The sequence below is a fragment of the Brassica oleracea genome, chromosome C3 (genome assembly GCF_000695525.1).
Source record: "Brassica oleracea var. oleracea cultivar TO1000 chromosome C3, BOL, whole genome shotgun sequence".
NCBI lineage: Eukaryota > Viridiplantae > Streptophyta > Magnoliopsida > Brassicales > Brassicaceae > Brassica > Brassica oleracea.
In genome coordinates this window covers 2,717,994-2,724,055 of record NC_027750.1, presented here as the reverse complement: position 1 = coordinate 2,724,055, position 6,062 = coordinate 2,717,994, and the positions used below count along the sequence as shown (strand labels likewise).

Genomic DNA, 6,062 nt, shown 5'->3' with positions numbered 1-6,062 from the left:
GTTCTAGACCAATATAGAAGTTGTTTGACTCCTGATATGGTTGAAACATTGGTACTGACTCAAGATTGGTTACGTGCTTCTTTACGTTCAGAAGCAATGAGGTCTCTTGACCTTCTAGAGGAGGAGAACAAGTTTATGGATTCACTTGAAGAAGGTGTTTTACTTTTTTTAAGATCATATTTAACAATATTTTATATGTTTAATCTCTCAACTAATTTCTGATGTTTCTTTTCTTTTGTAGAGCTTAATCCCCATGGGAACGAAGTGCACACGTCTAGTTAGACGAACGATAACATTTTATATTAGAGGTAATAATCTTTCTTAAATATAATAACAGTTATACGGTTCATTCTTTTGTGTAACCATTATTGTATTTCTCTCAAAGACGTGTTCTGTTTTCAATTTTAGTTAGTGAAAAGAACAATATGGAATCATGGGTGTAGAGTTATCGTAAAAATATAGATAAATACTCTATACTAATTATTGATTTGTTGCAAGTTTTTTTTGATGATATCACATGGAAGATGATTCATTGCAGGCTTTTTTTGTTTAATTCTTAATGTTATAAGAGACAACAATATTGTTTTTTTTTTCTTTTTTTTTTTAGTTAATTTTGGTTTTCATTGAATTCTTATAAAGTTATAAACTATATTTGTAACTTTTAAAAAGGTTTTTATTTTGGTTTTATATTAAATTTAATTTACATACTTAATTTTTTTATTATGACCAACGCGATCATTTCATGACAACCATACACTTATGTATTAAAACATGATTTCTTGTACAATAAATAAACTAAGAGCAATCCGATTAAACCGAATCGAACCGAAATACAAACTGAATCGAATACAAACCGAACCGAACATAACTGAACCGAAATCGATCCAAACCAAACTAACTATGGTTTACTTCAGCTGAAAAAATTCTAGAACCGAACTAACCAAACCGAACTGAACTTGAACCGAACCGATAAAATAACCGAAGTGCCCACCCCTAACAAAACCCAAATCTACATTATTTCTCTAATAAATGAAAACTTTCCAAAAATACTAGCTTTTAAGAAAATTAATTAATATACAACATATTGATGAAAATTACTTACATAATACTCACCTATCCAGAAATATTTTTTTATCCTAATTTATAAATCACAAACATAAATCTATAATATTTCTCAAAAATATTAAAACTTTCCAAAAATAGCAGTTTTTACAAAAATTATTTAAAAATACAACCTATTGATGAAAATGATTGAAAGAATACTCATCTATCCACAAATATTCTTCTTATTCTAATTTCGAAATCATAAACTCAAATCATGAAAATTTCCAAAAATGGCAGTTTTTAAGAAAATTATTTAAAAATACAACCTATTCATGAAAAACTCTGTAAGAATACTCAATTATCCACAAATATTTTTGTTATCCTAATTTCTAAATCACAAACTCAAATCGACAAAACTTCTCTGAAAAATGAAAACTTAAAAAAAATAGCAGTTTTTAAGAAAATTATTTAAAAATACAACCTATTGATGAAAAACTCCGAAAAATACTCATTTATCTACAAATATTCTTGTTATCCTAATTTCTAAATCACAAACTCAAATCGACAAAACTTCTCTGAAAAATGAAAACTTAAAAAAAATAGCAGTTTTTAAGAAAATTATTTAAAAATACAACCTATTGATGAAAAACTCCGAAAAATACTCATTTATCTACAAATATTCTTGTTATCCTAATTTCTAAATCATAAACTCAAATCTAAAGTATTCTTCTAATAAATGAAAACTTTTAGAAAATGACAGTTTTTAAGAAGATTATTTGAAAATACAACATATTGATGAAAAGCTCCGAAAAATACTCAACTATCTACAAATATTCTTGTTACCCTAATTTCTAAATCATAAACTCAAATCTAAAGTATTCTTCTAATAAATGAAAACTTTCAAAAAATGGCAGTTTTTAAGAAAATTATTTGAAAATACAAACTATTGATAAAAAGCTCCGAAAAATACTCAACTATCTACAAATATTCTTGTTACCCTAATTTCTAAATCATAAACTCAAATCTATAGTATTCTTCTAATAAATGAAAACTTTCATAAAATGCAGTTTTTAAGAAAATTATTTAAAAATACAAACTATTGATAAAAAGCTCCGAAAAATATTCAACTATCTACAAATATTCTTGTTACTCTAATTTCTAAATCATAAACTCAAATCTACAGTATTCTTCTAATAAATGAAAACATTAAAAAATGGCAGTTTTTAAGAAAACTATTTAAAATACAACATATTCATGAAAAACTCTGAAAGAATAATCAACTATCCATAAATATTCTTATTATGCTAATTTCTAAACCACACATCCAAATCTACAATATTTCTCAATAAAATGAAAACTTCCAAAAATAAAAGTTTTTAAGAAAATTATTTAAAAATACAACCTATTGATGAAAAGCTCATAAAAAATACTCAAATATCCACAAATATTCTTATTATCCTAATTTCTAAATCATTAACTTAAATCTACAATATTCCTCTAATAAATGAAAACTTTCTAAAAATAGCAGTTTTTAAGAAAATTATTTAAAAATACAACCTATTCATGAAAAACTCCAAAAAATACTCAACTATCCACAAATTCTCTTGTTATCATAATTTCTAGATCACAAACTCAAATCTATAAAGTTTTTCTGAAAAATAAAAACTATCAAAATAGCTGTTTTAAAGAAAATTATTTAAAAATACAACATATTGATGAAAAAATCTTAAATAATACTCATCTATCCATATATATTCTTGTTATCCTAATTTATAAATCACAAACCAAAATCAATAATATTTCTCAAAAAACGAAAACTTTCCAAAAATAGCAGTTTTAACAAAAATGAATAAAAATACAATCTATTGATGAAAATTTCTTAAAGAATACTTATCTATCCAAAGATATTCTTGTTATCCTATTTTCTAAATCGCAAAACTCAAATCTACAATATTTCTTTAATAAATGAAAACTTTCCAAAAATAGCAATTTTTAAGAAAATTATTTAAAAATTCAACATATTGATGAAAAATTCTTGAAGAATACTCATATATCCAGAAATATTCTTGTTATCCTAATTTCTAAATCACAAACACAAATCTACAATGTTTCTCGAAAAAAAAACTTTCCAAAAATAGCAAATTTTAAGAAAGTTATTTAAAATAGAAGCTCTTGATGAAAAACTCTTAAAGAAAACTCATCTATCCACAAATATTTTTGTTATCTTAATTTTTAAATCATAAAACTCAAATCTACAATATTTCTCTAATAAATAAAAACTTTCTAAAAATAGCTGATTTTAAGAAAATTATTTATAATACAACATAAATCACAAACCCAAATTTAAAATATTTCTCTAAAAATGAAAATTTTCCAAAATAACATTTTTTACAAAAATGATTAAAAATACAACCTATTGATGAAAAATTCTTAATGAATACTCATATATCCGTAAATATTTTTGTTATCTTATTTTCTAAATAACAAATCTCAAATCTACAATATTTCTTAAAAAAATGAAAACTATCCAAAAATCAGTTTTTAAGAAAATTGTTTAAAAATACAACTTATTCATGAAAAGCTCCGAAAGAATATTCAACTATCCACAAATATTCTTGTTATCCTAATTTCTAAATCACAAACTCAAATCTATAAAGTTTCTCTGAAAAATAAAAACTATCCAAAAATAGAAGTTTTTAAGAAAATTATTTAAAAATATAACATATTCATGAAAAACTCTGAAAGAATACTTAACTATCCACAAATATTCTTGTTATCTTAATTTGTAAATCATAAACTCAAATCTACAGTATTTTTCTAATAAATGAAAACTTTCCTAACATAGTAGCTTTTAAGAAAATAATTTAAAATACAAGCTATTGATGAAAATTTCTTAAATAATACTCAATTATCCACAAATATTTTTGTTATCTTAATTTCTAAATCATAAACTCAAATCTACAGTATTCCTCTAATAAATGAAAACTTTCCAAACATAGCAGCTTTTAAGAAAATAAATTAAAATACAAGCTATTGATGAAAATTTCTTAAATAATATTCATCTATGCAAAAATATTCTTATTATCCTAATTTTTAAAGGATACAACCCAAAATGGTAAGGGGGTTACATATTATGGGAAATTATCTTCATATATATAAACGAAGTAATGTAAATTCTGTAAACGTAATATGCATGTTTTGATTAGATATTAACTTCCAGTTTTCAATACACGTTGTACTATTTTTCTTTTAAAACAGAATCAACAACGAGATGTGGACTCATCAAAGACTTCTCATCATCGTTACCACTGAAAAAATATTATTCGTAGTAAACACTCTGAACTTAAAAGGGGTAACAACAATATATGAAGAAAACGCAGGTTCATGTAATGGTCATCTCGCTAATCATTCATTTGGCAGCGTCACGAGTGGAAGATGTTGTTGTAGACGCTCCGGCATATAGAGGAAAATGGGCTTTTATGAAAACAACGGTGCAGATTAGCAATCGTCTCAGTGGTGGCTTAACACTAATACTCCATTGTAAATCTAAGAATAACGATCTCGGTGTCCAAACTCTCGCACCGGATAGTTCTTGGTCATTTCATTTTAGACCAAATATTTTGGAACAATACTCTTTTTCTGTCGTTTTATGTGGGCTCAAGAAACACATTCGTTTGATATTTGTGATGATTATAGAGACGGTGTTCGTAAGGGTAATCCATGCATCGACTGTACGTGGCATATAGACCAGAATAGGCCATGCAGATTTAACCAAAAGACCAATTTATTTGATTTGTGTTATGATTGGAATAAGTAATTTATATTAGGGTTGAGCATGTTATCTGTTAAATTTGATTTGATTTGTTATTCGTTTCGATCTGTTAAATTTGATTTGATTTGTTATTCGTTTCGATTCGATCCGAAAATTATAGATATCCGTAAACTTTCGAATCGAAGAAAATACTAAAAATCAATATCCGTTAAAATCAAAGCAAAACACAGATGTTAAAATTTTGGAAAACAGATATCCGCTCCGATCCGGTAATATATAAATACTTGTATATCCTGATTATATTTAAAGTTTTAAATGTATAAAATTATATAATTATTATTCTAACATATGATTTGACAAATTCTCTTTAAAATATTACTAATATAAAATATTACATAAAAAGAAGAGAAAACGTTTATGACAATTATATTTTTTTTCTTAAGTTTTGTGTTATTAGAATTGCTAACTAAGTTTAAAAAATTTACAAAATATGTAGATACATTACTTCTTTTAATTTTTATTTTATATATCATGCAAAAAAAATATTTTACAAAACAAATTTGTATCAAATTTTTAAGATTATTTGTATTAATCAAAACGGATGAGATATCTATAAGTATTCATAAATATCTGAAAATATCTATTAATTTCCGGATATCCGTTTTTCCGGATATCTGTTTCCCAGAGCAAACCAAATAAAAATTTTAGATATCCATAACATACGAAGCAAATCACAAATACCTTCAAAAATCCGGATATCTGATCTGTGTCAAGCCCTAAATTATTTATTTTTATTTATTTTATTATATTTTTAAATATCTTTGAAAATTAATGATAGATTTGAAAAAACTCTTAACAAAAATCATACACAATTATTCATATTCGCTTAGATTTTAATTTGGATACAATTTATTTATAAACAGATTTTATAAAGAAAAAAAAACTGAAAAATGAACCAAAATCAGATTAAATATATATTGCTAACCTTGTATATGACTAAGTCAACTTAAATGGACAATTCCCAAATATTGATATTCAACCATTAGCAAAAATGGGCTACAAGTTCAGTGTTCTAAAAATCGGTATAAGCGTCTCTCTAGTCGTCCTCTTAGTCTGCATGACCTAAACATATCTAAATTATTTTTAAAAACCAATAAGTTCATATAAAGTGTATACTTACCACCTAGTGATTTTTGAGAATTTCAAGGAAGAAAAATATTGCCTTTGATTAATTTATTACTGAGAT

General features: G+C 24.7%; 1 pseudogene; it reads left to right on the top strand.

Annotated features, from left to right (window-relative positions):
- LOC106329646 overlaps positions 1–282 on the top strand; it is a 6,630-nt pseudogene extending 6,348 nt beyond the window's left edge.
- The last annotated feature ends 5,780 nt before the right edge of the window (positions 283–6,062 follow it).